This window comes from Monodon monoceros, unplaced genomic scaffold (assembly GCF_005190385.1).
Source record: "Monodon monoceros isolate NGI ecotype Baffin Bay Population unplaced genomic scaffold, NGI_Narwhal_1 Super_Scaffold_8, whole genome shotgun sequence".
NCBI lineage: Eukaryota > Metazoa > Chordata > Mammalia > Artiodactyla > Monodontidae > Monodon > Monodon monoceros.
In genome coordinates, this window is record NW_021703785.1 from 38,083,479 (window position 1) to 38,101,401 (window position 17,923).

At 35.7% G+C, this 17,923-nt stretch overlaps 1 pseudogene; it reads left to right on the forward strand.

Annotated features, from left to right (window-relative positions):
• The first annotated feature begins 2,894 nt into the window (after positions 1 to 2,894).
• LOC114888059 overlaps positions 2,895 to 17,923 on the forward strand; it is a 31,128-nt pseudogene continuing 16,099 nt past the window's right edge.

Here is a 17,923-nt window from a genome sequence, read left to right on the forward strand (position 1 = left end):
AGAAGTCTGTAAGAAACAACCAAAAAAACTACAAGGAAATATTTGGTGTTGGCAAAGGAAAGAGGTCTTGTCTTATTTATTCATATTATTAAAGGAGTCAAGATTCCCTGACTCTCAGGACAGTCTCTGATACAGACAAACCAGGGTCCTCTCATCTTATCTTTTATTGTTGATTTTTGAACCTAGATAAAGACCTTCAGATTTATCATCAGAAAATCATTTTAAAAGAGTACAACCTTCCAATTTGGGGAGTCTTGCTTTTGAAAAATCAAAAGGTAACAGAAGTATAATAAATTATTAACAATGATATAGCCTCCCTCAACACCTAAGCTGCATAACTGTCGATTGCTAGGAGTTCTATTGGGAACTATAAAGCTCAGGGCTGCCATTAGTCCCCATGTCTACCCTTCAAGTCAGAGGAGAATATTTTTTTCTTTTTCTACCTTCCAAATATCATGCAAGTATGTAGTTTGGACAAAATTCAAACCAGATTTTTGCTGACAACATTGTCTGGAAACATGATTCTTGTTTGCCAGTATGTTTCATAATAGAAAAAATTCAAGAGGACATAGATGATCATTCTATCAAAATACAGTATCCAGAAATATTTAGCCATTAGTTAACAATCAGAAAACTAAAGTCAAAAAAAAAATTGTAAATGAAATATAGATGCTGGATGTGAGGAGCAGAGAAAGATCCAGAACTTTTTTTTTTTGGTGTAGCAGTACACATTGGCTGAAATCTGGAGTGGAAGAGAATAGGGAGGTGAAGATCAACAAAAGTATATTTGTAAGTGCTACCAAAGTTATTGAGGGAATACTTAAGAACCCTTTCAACTACTTACATATTTTCCTAGGACTGACCTTTACACTTTTCTCAGTGAATCAACCATGGAAGAGAATAAGCATGTCCATTTGTAACTAGAGTGTATAATCTGATATCTCTGAAGAATAGTGGCCAGGTATATTTACTGAGGTTGAAAATAGCATATAATGAAAAATAGTAAATAGTAAAAAATAATAAGTAATTAATTGTCATATGACTGCTCCATGATTTATTAAGAATTAAATAGAAACATTTTTATTGAGAGCTGGAATTATCTTTAAAGATCAACTTTTCTAATCATCTTATTTTAAGTATAAAGAAACTAAGGCTCAGAAAGTTTAAGTGTCTTGATACACACATCTAGTAATAACTTTGTTTATTACCACACATCTAGTATAATAACTTTGTCTTCTTATTCCTAATATTGTGCTCTCTTTGTGATACCATCTTTAGGTTATGTAGTAGACAACTCTTGTTTTTACCCATTTAGCCTCCATTTTGCTACTTCAAGTATCATTCCTGTCTTGTTTAGGGAACAATCATACCATCGTTGAATCATTGTTGAACCATTAAACAAGTTGCCAGATAATCCTTCTTTCTACATTACAAATTACATGTTTCCAAGTTACATGCTCCTGACAAACCCAGGCTAAATAAATACTCTATGCCTTAAATTTAATCAGTAGTAAAGTATATAGGACTGAAAAAAATTAGCAGTCCTTTTCTACAGTGGTGTCTTAAAGAAACCATGCATTAAATTCTCCTACATAGCTAATTTCCTATTTAAGAATAGATATTTTTTCTTTAAATTCTGCAATATAATTCACATTATTTCAAAACCTTCCCTCCTGCATCCAGTAGGCAGTATAATTATTGTTATTTGCAATCAATCCTAATCATACAGAAATTGTTACCAGAGAATGAATACTCAGAACAGATGGTCAGGGAAATGTACATGATTTCGTAATGTGGGGTAGAGTAAAAGACAGTGAGATTCACTAAATATTAGTTCTGAGTTTACTTGAATCTTTCATAAATCTGGATAGCACTACTATCCTTGAAACAGAGTCATGTATTATGGGAATCAGATGACAGACAAAGTTTGATTTCGTAGTGATATCCTTTATCAACACTTTGCCATTTCCTTTTTTTACATAATACAAAAATATTATGTATTCTTGAATACATAATAGAAAAAGATATACTCAGCTTCTAGAAAAATTCTAGCATAAAACTAGAGTAATTTTGGTTTTGAGGGCTAAATAGAAGACATTGAATCTCTTACTACCTACCAGGTACATTCCTGCATAACTACTTGAAATATTCAGTAGTAAAGATTTTTAAAACTAGGTAAGGTAATGACTCCAACTATAATTGCTGTTCCAGATATGGGCTTCTCATAAATTGATAAGGCCTCTGGTTCTTGGTATATGGCTATCAGCTTGACAGATGCTTTCATCTGCAAGGGAAATATATACACATATATGTATATATATACACACTATATTAATATAATATATATATGTATAATACATACACACTATATTAGTAGAGACTGATTAAAGCTGCTGAGCCAGTTATATAAAAATAAAGGGTTTATTATAGATATTAAACCATATGCAATTGAGGGAGCTGGTGGAGAAGTCTAAATGGCTGTTGCCTCTGCATACCGTGTTAGAGTTTAAGCCACCATAATTAAGTGAGGCTGGTAGTCAAGGTGTGTAATGGCAGAAAGCATGGAAAACTGAAACACAAAAGGAAAAACTGAAACTTATAACAATATGGAACCGTCAAGGACAAAATGGGATGATGAATGAAAAAGTGGAACTCATGTTTGTCTGGTGGGATTATGGAGCTGGCTCATTAGCCCATGAGAGGCCAAATGGTAAATGTTAACAATTTGTTGAGACAGTTAACATAATATTAGTAGGTTGAAATAGGCCATGGTGAGAAAAGTTTCACCATGAAATTGGCAAATTCTTCTAATTAGAGATTTTATTTTCTTGAAATCCAACTTCTAAACTTTACCACTATAACACTGCATCTACCTCCAACCATCTCCAACCCCAATGACGCCACTGACTGGTGTCACACCCTCCACCACGGCGGAGCAGCATGACTGCTTAGCCCAGGACTCTGAAAAGCTGAAGGAGAAAGCCTATGGGAGCTGGAGCTACAAGCTGGGTGATCCCACTGTCAAGGAGATGAGGCAACAACAACATGTGATCTGATGTAAGCTGAACACCTTGCCCTGAACTTCAGAGCATAAAAGCAGCTACAGCTTCACTTCTCCCTCCAAATCTTACTCAATTTTTCCACATTGTAAACCCTATCTCAGAAATATTCAGGGAAAAGAATTCTAGAAAATGTAGTTCCAACAAAGCTAAGTTGACAAATCACAAAACCACTACACAGCCAGACACCATGCATTTGAACTTCTCTGGGACAGCTATAGTTCTTTCCCATTTTGTTTCAGAGACATGTTAGCTCTCTGAATATGTACCATTCTGTAGAATCGCTAATCATCTACCATGCTGTTGATACTGTGTTGATAAAATCTGAAAAATGTGTGGTATTTACATTTCCAATTAGGGGTCTCAAAATAAGCCCTCTTGGTGCCCTGGATCACACATACAAATAACACTGTGGCAGGTAAGTTTCATTCCCAATTCTTCGTTTCCCCTTAGTACAACAATAAGCCACACACTCGCAATGGTTTCATTGTGAGAGGAACACACTTTCATTTTCCCAAACCATAATTTTGGTGAGGCCATGTAACTTGCTTTAGCCAATGAAATGAACGCATCAGCATGAGATATGTATGGATGTTTGGATTTAGTACTTTTGTGCTTCTGCTATTTCAAAGTGAAAGAAATACTCCAGACAGCCACTATCCATGGTGTCTGGAGCCGAGGCCAGCTGAACCCAGCAGAGGCCAGCTGAGTTCATGGAAATTTCAGCTAATCTGCAGATTTGTGACTTGAAGGAGAACCATTTTACCTAAACTGGAGAGCTATGGAAAAGAAGATAAAAGAGGATAAATTCTTATTATTGAATATCAGTGAATTTTCCAGTAATTAGTAAGCATTATGGTGGCAAGAGTTAACTAACACAGCTACTTTATAAGGAGACTTTCTTTTGGTGCAGAAAACATGTTTTAAATTAACTGAAAAAAATGTGTGGCTTAAATAGATATTTTATAAAACTTGATTATAATATGTCAGTTTGAATCTAGACAAAAGCATTTCCATTTAAAATGTTAAGAGCGAGACTGGCTTTTAGCTTTGTATAAATTCTATGGTTTACTTCCTGAGTCAGTCCCAAAACTCAAATTCAGGACTACTACCAATGGACTTCATAAATATAAAGAATCAAATAGCCATCTTTCCAGGACAGTGTGGAAGAACAGAACATGCATGCTATTGATGGCAAAGATATAGCATCTGCAAACAGCCATTGTCAGATGTGTTCTTCCTGCCCCAACTGTATGAGAAAGGACACAACCTGGTACCTGACAACACATCACTGAGGTCTCTCTCAATATTCAGCAGGCACCTTCTGCCTTGAGTGACACGAATCACCTCTTTCATTACTTTTTAGTATCATGCTTATCTTTTGACCTGAAATCAGTGGAAATAGCCTGATAAATAATTTTTCTCAAATCTCTTAAGGATCTGTACTACTTTCTTAGGGTTGCTGTAACAAATAACCACAAACTAAGTGGCTTGAAACAATAGGAATTTATTCTTACATAATTCTAGGGACTAAAGGTCTGAAATGAAGATGTTGCCAGGGCCATGATCTCTCTGAAGGCTCTAGGAAAGAATCATTCCTTTCCTCTTCCAGCTTCTAGTGGCTTCCAGCAACCCTTGTCATTCTCTAGCTTGTGACTGCCTTCTAATCTCTGCCTCTGTCTTTGCATTTTTCTCTCCTCTTTATAGGACACTAATCACTGGATTTAAGGTCTACCCTAATCCAGTATGATCTCATTTTAAATAATTACATCTGAAAAGATCCTATTTCCAGATAAGGTTGAATTCTGAGGTTAAAGGTGGACATGAATTTTTGACCACTATTCAACAGACCATAGTTTGCCCTTGGGTCCCCTAAAATCCATACCCATCTGACATGCAAAATATTTACATTCATCTTGTCTCAACATCCCCCAAAGTCTTAAAGTATTCCAGCATTAACTGTAAATCCAAACTTTAATATAAATATCATCAACTGAAAATATTCCAAATCTTGTCATCTATATCATACATGGATGAAACTCTGGACATCATCTATTCTGGAACAAAATATTTCTCCATCTGTGGACCTGTAAAGTTAGAAAGCAAATTATTTGCATTCAAAATGTAATGGTGGAACAGTCATAGTGTAGGCATTCCCCATTCAGAACGGAAGAAAATGGAAGAAAAAAATGGGATTACTGCTCCAAAGCAAGTTTACAATCAAGCAAATCAAATTCCATTAGATTTTAAGGCTTTGGAATAATCATTTCTGGTTTTATGCTCTTTCCTCTGGGACCTTGGCTGCAGTGGTGGCTCCACTCTGCAGACCAAAACACAGAAAACTTAATGTCTTAAATGATAATTTATTATTATCACTAACGATTCTGAGGTAAACTTGGCACAGCTTGTGGTACTTGTTTGGATTTTTCATGCTGTTACAAACAATCTGGGACTAGAGTCCCCTTAATGTTGGGCAAGCCAGATGGTTTGTTGAAAAGACTGATAATTAATATTTACCATAGGATGGGACTGTTTACTAACTCATGACATGGCCTCTCTGTGTGGCCAAGCTCTCAAAACGTGGCATCTGTCTTCCAGAAACAAGAGTTTCAAAAAGTAGAAATCTAAAGCTACTGGGCAAATCAAGGGTTACTTCCAGAACTACTATCATGCCACTTCTACCATGTTTGACTGGTCATAACTGTCACAAGCATGTTCAGAGTCAAGAGGTCTGAGAAACAAAAGCCATATCTGGAGTTTCAAAGTCACATTGCAGAAGAGCATATGAGATGGGAACTACTGTCTCGAAATTTTTTTAGAGATACTAGTTTATTAAATATATATATATATATATATTTTCCATGTTATCTTGTTATATTATGTAATATGGGTATATTAGTATTTTCCAGAGAAACAGAATCAATAGTGTATATATATACACAGAGAGAGAGAGAGAGAGAGAGAGAGAAAGGAATTGACTCATGTGATAATAGAGCAAGTTGAGAAGTCCCACAATCTGTCATCTACAAGCTGGAGATTCAGAAAAGCTGATGGCATAATTGCCATCCCAGTCCAAAGGCCTGAGAATCAGTGGAGCCTATGCTGTAAGTCCTGTTCCAAGGGCAGGGGAAAATGGATGTCCCAGCTCAGCAGAAAGGCAGGAAGCAAAAGGAACAAATTTCTCCTTCTTCTGCCCCTTTTGTTCTATTCAGGCCTTAATGGATTGGATGATGCCCACCCACACTAGGAAGGAAAATGTGCTTTACTGAGTCCACCAATTCATTTGCTAATCTTATCTGGAAACACCCTCACATACATACCCAGAAATAATGTTTAATCTGGGGACTCCTTGGCCCAGTCAAGTTGACACATAAAATTAACCATCACAGTGGGTCACATTTTTCTCCAGCATCTAATGAAAAATTTTATTTCTTCCAATCTCCTGAAGGCCTTCAGATCTCTGCCCTCTGCACAATCCTAATACTAATGTCACATAATTATTTTTTAATAACAATATCTCATTTCAGGAAGTAATTTATGTTCCAATTATTCTTACATGCCAAGCTACCCCAAAACTTAGTAGGTTAAAAAAATCATTTATTATTAACCTTTGAATTTCTGTAGATTGTTTCAACCTAGCTAAGTGGTCTTTCTTAGCTCTCTCATCCATTAGTCAGGTGACAGGTAGGACTGGAGTTGCCAAGTAGGGTCACTGACATGGCCTTTGATGCTGTTTGTCAATTGGGAATCTCAGCTGGAGCTTTCAACCAGAGTACTTATCCTCTTAATGTGGCTTGGGCTACAAACAGGATGGCATCTTTTTTCCAACTGGGAGCATCTCAAAAATCATCATCCCAAAATATGTGAAGCTGCAAACTTGATTGAGGACTACCCCCAGAACTGGCAAGGTGACATTTTTCCTAATCTATGTGTTAAAGCAGTCTCAGGGCCTGCTCATATTCAAGGGGTTGGAGAAATAAGTTCAAATTCTTGGTGAAAGTGGCAATGTCACTTTGCAGAATAGCATATGGGGATGAACATATGGTTGTGGACATCTCTGGAAAATATGGCTATGGAAGGGGTTTCTCTTGTAAGAGAGACTAAAAGGTAATTGCTCTGGTCTGATGTTTTGCCTCCTCAACATTCATACATTTCAATACTCTCCACCAAAAGTCATGGTATTGGGACATGGGACTTTTAGGAGGTGCTTAAGTCATGAGGCTGGAACTCTCATAAATGGGATTAGTGTCTTATAGAAAGGCTCCACAGAACTCCCCAGCCCCTCTGACCATGTGAGGATACAATGAGAAGTCTGTGACACAGAAGAGAGCCCTCACTCAAACCTGCTGGCATCCTGACCTCTCTCTTCCAGCCTCCAGAACTGTGAGAAACTCAGAACATGTTTCTGATGTTTATAAGCTACCTAGCCTCAGGTGTTTTACCATAGTAGTCTGAATGGACTAAGACAGAAACCATCTAAATACATTTCCGTTTCACTTGAGGCACAGAGCTAGAAGACATTTGTAGTTTCTTTAACTTTTAGGAATGGCCATATCACTTACATTTTAGAATGAACTTAGAAATACGTGTACCACCTCCATACCTGAACCATGATTCTCCCTATTGTGTTATTTCTCACATATTTTTCTGTTTTTAGTTGGCTAGGACAGTGATACCCAAGGGCAATCTGGGAAACAACATGGAGATGGCAGAATTTCTGTAACCCTGTGTCCCAAAGTGACTGTGTGGATTAGACAGAGCCATTGATGACACAACCACTTATCTTGATTCTTCTATGTGTAATGTGTAATGAGTGTAGAATTCTAATATGACAACTCCCACCCCATGACCATCACCCTAATTTCCTCTTGTTGAATGTGGACAGAATCTATACATACGATGAGATATTTCTTCCTTGCTTTTTTTACTGATATATTCTATAGCAAATTAGATTTTGCAGATGTAATTTTCAAAATCATTTGACTTTCAGATTGGGAAATGATTTTAGGTAAGCTGGACCTAAGGGGCTCTTTCTGATGAAAAATATTCAAAGACAGAAATCTGAAGCATAAGAGGGATTTGAGGTGGTGGAGATTCTACATTGTTGGCTGTGGCAAGGAATGTAGATGGCATTTAGGGCCTAAGAGTGACTTCTGGATGACTGACAATCAGCCAGGAAATGAGGATTCCAGTCTACAGTCACAAGGAACTGAATTTGTCCAACAACCTGAATGACCTTGGATGTGTACCAGCTCTAGATGACCACACAGACTGCCAAAACCTTGATTTCAGCCTGGCACGGCCCTAAGCAAAAATCCCAGCCACATAGAACCTCAACTTCTGATGTACAGAATAATGGGGCTGTGTTGTTTTTAAATTTGCTATATTTTCTCTTTATTGCACAGGTAAAACAAGTGTAATTTTTAACATTTAATAAACTTTTTATATTTTAGAAAAGTTTTAGGTTGACAAAAACATTGTGTAGAATGTACAGAAAGTTCTTTCTCTGCACACAGTTTCTCCTATTAACGTATTGTATTACTGTGGTACATTTGTTATAACTGATGAACCAATATTGATACACTATTATTAAACAAAGCCCATAGCTTAATTAGGATTTACTCTTTGTGTTGTGTGGTTCTATAGGTTTTGACAAGTGCATAAAGTTGTGTAACAGCCATTACAGTACTGTAGTATACAGAATAGTTTCATCTATCTAAAAATTCTTTGTTCTACCTTTCTCTCCTAAACCCCTAGCAACAAGTGATCACCTTACTGTCTCTATAGCTTGTCTTTTCAGAACATCGTTTAGTTGGAATCATAGAGCATATAGCCTTTTCAATTAATAATATGAATTTGTTTCATCTATGTCTTTTGTGATTTGATAATTTCTTTTTATCATTGAATAATATTCCATTTTATATATTTACCAAAGTTTATCTATTCACCTATTGAAGAATATCTTGGTTGCTTCCAATTTTTGGCAACTATGAGTAATGTTGTTATAAACATTTATGTGCAGTTTTCTTGTGTAGACATAACTTTTCAACTCATTTAGGCAGATATGTAAGAATATGATTGTTGGATCAGATTCTAAGACTATGTTTAACTATGTGAGAAACTGTCAAATGGTGCTCTGAGGTGGCTGTACAATTTTGCATTCCCACCAGCAATGAATGAGTGTTCTTATTGCTCCACATCTTGACCGTTATTGGGTGCTGTCTGTGTGGTACAGTTTAGCCAGGTATGTAGTACTATCTTGTTGTTTTCATTTGCAATTCCCTGATGACTTATGACGTTGAGCATCTTTTCATTTGCTTATTTGATGGCTGTATATCTTTGGTGAGATGTCTGTACAGATCTTTAGTCTTTTGGGTTTTTTTTTGTTTTTTTGGTCTTTTTTTATTGTTGAGTTTAAAGAATGTTTTGTATATTTGGATACAAGTCCTTTATGAGATGCATGTTTTGCATATATTTTTCTTCCAGGCTATGACATCTCTTTTCATCATATTAACAATAACTTTCACAGAGCAAGACTGTCTAATTTTAATGAATTTCAACTATTTTTTTTCATGGATTGTGCCTTTGGTGTAGTATGTAAAAATTTATCACCAAATTTGAGGTCACCTACATTTTTTCCATTTTTATCTTCCAGATATTTTTATAATTTTGTATTTTACCTTTAAATCTATATTCCATTTTGAGTTATTTTTTATGAACGTTGTAAGGTCTAGAGAGTTGTATGTAGATTTATTTTCTTGTATGTGGATGTCCATTTTCTCTAGAACTATTAATTGAAAAAAAATTATCTTTTCTGCATTGATTTATTTGCCTTTACTTTTTTGTCAAAAATCAGTTGACTATGTTTGTCTGTGTCTACTCTGGGCTCTCTATTCTATTCTATTCATGGTTTTGGCTATTTTTCCCTAATACCATAATTTCTTATTTGCTGTAAACTTATAGAAATACTTCAAGTCAGGTAGTGTCAGTCTTCTGACTTTGTTTTTCTTCTCTGGGTATTGTTTTAAGCATTCAAATTTGTGGCAATTTCTTACTAATCATTGGAACAGCTACATAAGGTTAGAAATGAGTAAGCATTGTTATCTTTACAACACAGTTTGTGTGTGTATGTGTTATTTCAATACAATCTATCCTAAATACACCACTTCTTATTATCCAGAAAAGTTTGGTAATTTTGGAATCTTGTGTTCCATGAATGTCTTGTAGAAATCTCTGCTTGAAGCTTTCTAGCTGTAAGTGTTATTTATGGAAATGTTGATTACTGATTTGAATTTTCTAAAGTTTATAGGAGCATTCATTCTTATGTATTTATGAGTCAGTAATGCAAATTTTGGTTTTCTAGGTATTTTTCCATTTAATTCAAATATTTTGGCATAAAATTTTGTTTAATATTCCTAATTGATTTTTTGTGTCTTCACCATCTGTTGTGATATCCCTCTCTTGTTGCTAATATTGTTAATTTGTACATTCACTGTCAGTTTCATGCTAATGAAAAAAAATTATGGCTTTTTTTGAGCCAGATGCTGGGTTAATTAAATTTGGTCTTTCTATATTTTCCAATATTTGATCAATTTTTGTAAATGTTCTATGTGTGCATAAAAGTAATGACTATTTTATCATAATTGAGTGCATTTTTCCATATATGTATATTAGGTCAATTTTTAATTTGTGTTGTGCTATTCTGTTATATTCTAATTATTTTTGTCTTCTATAAATTACCAGAAAAAATGAATTAAAATCCCAATGTAATTGGAGATTTTTCTCTTACTCTTTACAGTTTTCTCTCTCCTTCTCCTTGTTCACCTCCCTCTCTCTATTTCTTTCTCATTCTCTCTCTCTCTCTCTATATATATATATATTTATATAATATATTATATATATAACATATATTTACTTCTCATTATTTACACATGGAATTACTTTGCTATTGCATATTTTGCATTAATTCACCTTAATGTTTGCTATTTTCAAATTCTCTATTTTTGTTTATCTGAATTCATTATTTAGACATAGAAAATATTTTTGCTTGTTATAAGTTTTCTAAGTCATCAGTTGTTTCCTTTCAGCATTATTAAAAGTATCATGCCTCTATCTACTGATTTGCATTGTGATCTTCTACTTAACTCCATGTCCTTTAACCTCTTTTCCATCTTTTCCATCTATCTTTCTTGTTACTACATCCTGGATAATTTTTTTTGAGCTCTTTTCCAGTTCACTAATTTGTTGCTAACCTATGTCAACTGGGCTGTTAAACCTGTCCTGTGAGAGTTTAATTTTGATTATTATTATTTTTCCAGCTTTAGAAGGTTTGAAGATTTATTTTTCATTCTTTAACTTTCAGATTACATTGATTATTATTTTTTAAAGCTTTATTCCTTAATTTTCTAAATGTCACTGGACTCAGTCCATATTTTTAACTTGATTTTATTTTTTCAAACATAGTAATTTTTTTTAATGTTTGTGACCAATAATTACAGTCTCCTTATACACTTGTATTAGTCTATTAGTGCAATACACTATGTAACTCTTTCTGCTCTCTCTTCCCTCTAATACTTCTCTCTCATTATGTTTCATTTTCTTCTGTGTTAGGATATTTTTTACTATCTTTCACAAGTTTTTTTTTTTTTTCCTTTTACCACCATCCTTCAATTTCCCCTCTCCCACCCTCTGCCTCTGGTAACCATAAGTTTGATCTCTTTTTCTATGCATTCCTTGTTTTTTGTTTGTTTGTCTCTTTGTTTTTAAGATTTCACTTAAAAGTGAGATCACATAGCATTTGTCTTTCTCTGTCTGAGTTATTTCACTTAGCATAATATCTTCAAGATCCATCCATGTTGTTGCAAATGGTAGGATTTCCTCATTTTTTTATGGCTGAATAATATTCTACTGTGTGTGCATATATACATACACAAATATATATCACAAATTCTTTACACATTCACTCATCAATGAACACTTAAGTTGTTTCCATGTCTCGGCTATTGTAAATAATGCTGTTATGAACATCAGGGTGCCAATATGTTTATGAATAATGTTTTTGTTTCTTTTGGATATATTGCCAGAAGTAGAATTGCTGGATCATAAGGTAGTTATATTTTACATTTTTTGAGGACTGTCCATACTGTTTTCCATAGTGGCTGCACCAATTTACAATCCTTCCAACAAGGGTTTCCTTTTCTCCACATCCATGCCAGCATTAGTTACCTCTTGTCTTTTTAATGATGACCAATCTAACAAGCATGAGATGATACTTCATTGTGGTCTTAATTTGCATTTCCCTTATGCCTAATGATGTTGAGCATCTTTTCATGTATGTTTTGGCCTTTTATATATCTTCTTTTTAGAAATATCTCATCAGCATTTTTTGCTCATTTTAAAACTGAGTTTTTTTGGGTTTTGTTTTCTTGTTTTGTTTTTAATTTTTTTTGCTATTGAGTTGCATGAGTTCTTTGTATGTTCTAGATATTAACCTCTTATCAGATATATGACTTGTAAATAATTTTCCCATTCAGTAAGTTGTCTTTTCACTTTGTTGATGGTTAATTTTACTGTGCAGAAACTTCTTGGTTTGATGTTATATATATTATAATTTTTGAAGTATTATTTATGAGATATCTTTGAAGGCTGGGATAAAGATACTATCTTCAAGAGAGTATTTGGGTATGTTTCTTGTAGACGCAAATCAACACATATTTAGTTTATAATTTATAGCTTGAAGTTTATGGGGCCCTGGGAATGAAAGCTTAGGCTGTAAATCAGTGTGCATGCCAAAGGTATTTGCTCCTTCTGAGAAATAATTTTTCTTCAAAATAGTTTTTCTTCTTCCTGCCCTATTCGACAAAAAAGAATCTAAGTGTCAAAGTATTTACTACTGCTTCAGTTGTCTCAAGAGAATGTATCTCTTGAGGTATCCAAACTTAATACCAGGAAGATCTCCTTTAGGCTGCTCAATTTGGTAGTATCTGGACTATGATCTCTGAAGTTCCTATTCTACTAGGCCATCAAAATTATAGTAAATTTCTTTAATATTGACAAATGCTGTCAGAAAAGATGTGGTATTTTGTCTTTCCTTTCTCTCTGTAATCTAGCTTTCTCTTAATTTTAACCTTTATGTTTATAAAACTCCTATGTTTTAAGAAGACTTTTAAATTGTTCATCCACATTTTTAGTTGTTTTCAGTAGGAGACAGGACTAAATATTCCAGTACATTGTATTCCTGAAATAAAATAATGTGTACCTTAAATACAAATCTTGTTACATTTATCTGGAACAAGAGCTGAAGAGAGGTCAATATGTAAACTAATTCATGGGCAGTGGCTAATTAACCAGCCAGATGTTAGTAATCTGTCTGCAGCAAAAATAGATGGTTAATGTCAATGATGTTTTGGAAAGAAGAGAAAAAATAGACCTCTTTAATTACACAGAAATTATGACTATTTGTTAACTGTGTATGTTTATGAAGAGATTCAAATGACAGAATATGTTCTTAAAAATCTGCTAGAGAAGGTGACCATTCTTAGATTAATGAGCTTGTGAACAGAATGAGAATTGTGATAAAATTTTTGACTACAAATGGGCTCAACAATATGGGCTGACAAAGACCTTCAAGATGGTGGAGGAATAAGATGTGGAGATCACCTTCCTCCCCACATATACATCAGAAATACATCTATATGTGGAACAACTCCTACAGAACACCTACTGAACGCTGGAAGAAGACCTCAGACTTCCCAAAAGGCAAGAAACTCCCCACGTACCTGGGTAGGGCAAAAGAAAAAACAGAGGCCAAAGAATAAGGATGGGACCTGCACCACTGGGAGGGAGACTTGAAGGAGGAAAAGTTTCCACACACTAGGGAGAGAGTGCAGCAACAGGGGTGCAGAGGGCAAAGCGGAGAGATTCCCACACAGAAGATCTGTTCCAACAAGCACTCACCAGCTCAAGAGACTTGTCTGCTCACCCACTGACCAAGACGGGTGGGGGCTGGGACCTGAGGCTCTGGCTTCTTTGGAGATCAGATCCCAGGGAGAGGACTGGGGCTGGCTGCACGAACAAAGCCTGAAGGGGGCTAATGTGCCACAGCTACCTGGGAGGGAGTCTGGGAAAATGTCTGGACCTGCCTAAGAGGCAAGAGACCATTGTTTCAAGGTGCACAGGGAGAGGGGATACAGAACACCGCCTAAACGAGCTCCAGAGAGAGGTGCGAGCCATGGCTACCAGCACGGACACCAGAGGTTGGCATGAAACACTAAGGCTCCTGTTGCAGCCATCAGGAATCCTGTGTACAAGCACAGGTCACTATTCACACCTCCCCTCCCGGGAGCCTGTAAAACCTGCCACTGCCAGGGTCTTGTGCTCCAGGGACAACTTCTCCGGGAGAACACATGGTCCACCTCAGGCTGTTGCAACGTCACACCAGCCTCTGCCACCACAGGTCAGTCAGCATTCTGTACCCCTCCCTACCCCTGGCCTGAGTGAACCAGAGCCCCCTAATCAGCTGCTACTTTAACACTGCCCTGTCTGAGCAAAGAACAGACGCCCTCAGGTTACCTGCATGCAGAGGCGAGGCCAAATCCAAAGCTGAACCCCAGGAGCTCTGTGAACAAAGAAGAAAAAGGGAAATCTCTCCCAGCAGCCTCCAGAGCAGAGGATTAAATCTCCACAGTCAACTTGATGTACCCTGCATCAGTGGAATACCTGAAGAGACAACGACTCATCCCAAAATTGAGGAAGTGGAGTTTGGGAGCAACAATATATAGATATTTTTCCTTTTTTCTTCTTGTGAGTGTGTATGTGGATGCTTCTTTGTATGCTTTTGTCTGTGTGGCTTTGCTTTTACCATTTGTTCTAGGATTCTGTCTGTCCTTTTTTTTTTCTTGTTTTTTTTTTTTTTTAGTATAGTTTTTAACACTTGTTAACATTGGTGGATTTGTTTTTTAGTTTGGGTCCTCTCTTCTTTCTTTCTTCCTTTCTTTTTTTTTCTTTTTTATTATTTTTAATTGTTTAATTTCTAATAATTTATCTAGTTTTTTATTTGAATAACTTTATTTTATTTTATTTTTTCCCTCTTTCTTTCTTTTTTTCTCTCTTTTCTTTTGAGTCATATGGTTGACAGAGTCTTGGTGTTCTGGCTGGGTGTCAGACCTGTGTCTCTGAGTTGGGAGAGTCGAGTTCAGGACATTGGTCCACCAGAGACATCCCGGCTCCACGTAATATCAAACTACAAAAGCTCTCCCAGAGATCTCCATCTCAATGCTAAGAACCATCTCCACTCAATGACCAGCAAGCTACACTGACGGACACCCTATGCCACACAACTAGCAAGACAGGAATACAATCCCACCCATTAGCAGAGAGGCTGCCTAAAATCATAATAAGGTCACAGACACCCCAAAACACACCACAGATGTGGTACTGCCCACCAGAAAGACAAGCTCCAGCCTCATCCACCAGAATACAGGCACCAGTGCCCTCCATCAGGAAGCCTACACAGCCCACTGAACCAAACTTAGCCACTGGGGGCAGACACCACAAACAACAGGAACTATGAACCTGCAGCCTATGAAAAGGAGACCCCAAACAAAGTAATTTAAACAAAATGAGAAAACAGAAACACACAGCATATGAAGGATCAAGATAAAAACCCACCAGACCAAACAAATGAAGAGGAAATAGGGAGTCTACTTGAAAAAGACTTCAGAGTAATGATAGTAAAGATGATCCAAAATCTTGGAAAAAGTATGGAGAAAATACAAAAAAGTTTTAACAAGGACCTAGAAGAACAAAAGAGCAAACAAATAATGATGAACAGCACAATAAATGAAATTAAAAATTCTCTAGAAGGAATCAATAGCAGAATAACTGAAGCAGAAGAATGGATAAGTGACCTGAAAGATAAAATAGTGGAAATAATAACTGCAGAGCAGAATAACGAAAAAAGAATGAAAAGAATTGAGGACAGTCTCATAGACCTCTGGGAAAACTTTTAATGCACCAACATTCGAATTAGAGGGGTCCCAGAAAAAGAAGAGAAAAAGAAAGGGACTGAGAAAATATTTCAAGAGATTATAGCTGAAAACTTCCCTAATATGGGAAAGGAAATAGCCAGCTAAGTCCAGGAAGTGCGGAGACTCCCATACAGGTTAAATACTAGGAGAAACATGCCAAGACACATATTAATCAAACTATCAAAAATTAAACACACAAAATAATTAAAAGCAGCAAGGGAAAAACAACAAATAACATACAAGGGAACCCCTATAAGGTTAACAGCTGACCTTTCAGCAGAAACTCAGCAAGACAGAAGTGAGTGGCAGGACATATTTAAAGTGATGAAAGGGAAAAACCTACAACCAAGATTACTCTACCCAGCAAGGATCTCATTCACTTTCGATGGAAAAAATGAAAACTTTACAGACAATCAAAAGCTAAGAGAATTCAGCACCACCAAACTAGCTTTACAACAAATGCTAAAAGAACTTCTCTAGGCAGGAAACAAAAGAGAAGGAAAAGACCTGCAATAAGAAACCCAAAACAATTAAGAAAATGGTAATAGGAACATACATATCTATAATTACCTTAAATATCAATGGGTTAAATTCTCCAACCAGAAGACATAGACTGGCTGAATGGATACAGAAACAATACCTGTATATATGCTGTCTTCAAGAGACCCACTTCAGACCTAGGGACACATACAGACTGAAAGTGAGGGGATGTAAAATGGTCTTTGATGAAAATGGAAATTGAAAGAAAGCTGCAGTACCAATTCTCCTATCAGACAAAATAGACTTTAAAAGATAAACTATTATAAGAGACAAAGAAGGACACTGTATAATGATCAAGGGATCAATCTAAGAAGATAGAACAGTTGTAAACATTTATGCATCCAACATAGGAGCACCTCAAAATATAAGGCAAATGCTACCAGCCATAAAAGGGGAAATCAACAGGAACAAAATCATAGTAGGGTATTTTAGCACCCACTTTCACCAATGGACAGATCATCCAAATGAAAATAAATAAGGAAACACAAGCTTTAAATGATACGTTAAACAAGATGGACTTAATTGATATGTAAAGGACATTCTATCCAAAAACAACAGAATATACTTTCTTCTCAAGTCCTCATGGAATATTCTCCAGAATAGATCATATCTTGGTTCACAAACCAAGCCTTGGTAAATTTAAGAAAAGTGAAATTGTATCATGTATCTTTTCCAAACAGAACACTATGAGACTAGATATCAAGTACAGGAAAAATCTGTAAAAAATACAAACACATGGTGCCAAACAATACACTATTTACTAACCAAGAGATCACTGAAGAAATCAAAGAGGAAGTCAAAAAATACCTAGAAACAAATGACAATGAAAACATGATGATCCAAAACCTACAGGATGCAGCAAAAGCAGTTCTAAGAGGGAAGTTTATAGAAATACAATCCTACCTCAAGAAACAAGAAAAATCTCAAATAAATAACCTAACCTTACACCTAAAGCAATTAGAGAGAGAAGAACAAAATAACACCAAAGTTACCAGGAGAAAAGAAATCATAAAGATCAGATCTGAAACAAATGAAAAATAAATGAAGGAAACAATAACAAAGATCAATAAAACAACAAGCTGGTTCTTTGAGAAGATAAATAATATTGATAAACCATTTGCTAGGCTCATCAAGAAAAAAAAAGGAGAAGACTCAAATCAATAAAATTAGAAATGAAAAAGGAGAAGTAACAACTGACACTGCAGAAGTACAAAGGATCATGAGAGATTACTACAAGCAACTCTATGCCAATAAAATGGAAAGCCTGGAAGTAATGGACAAATTCTTAGAAAAGCA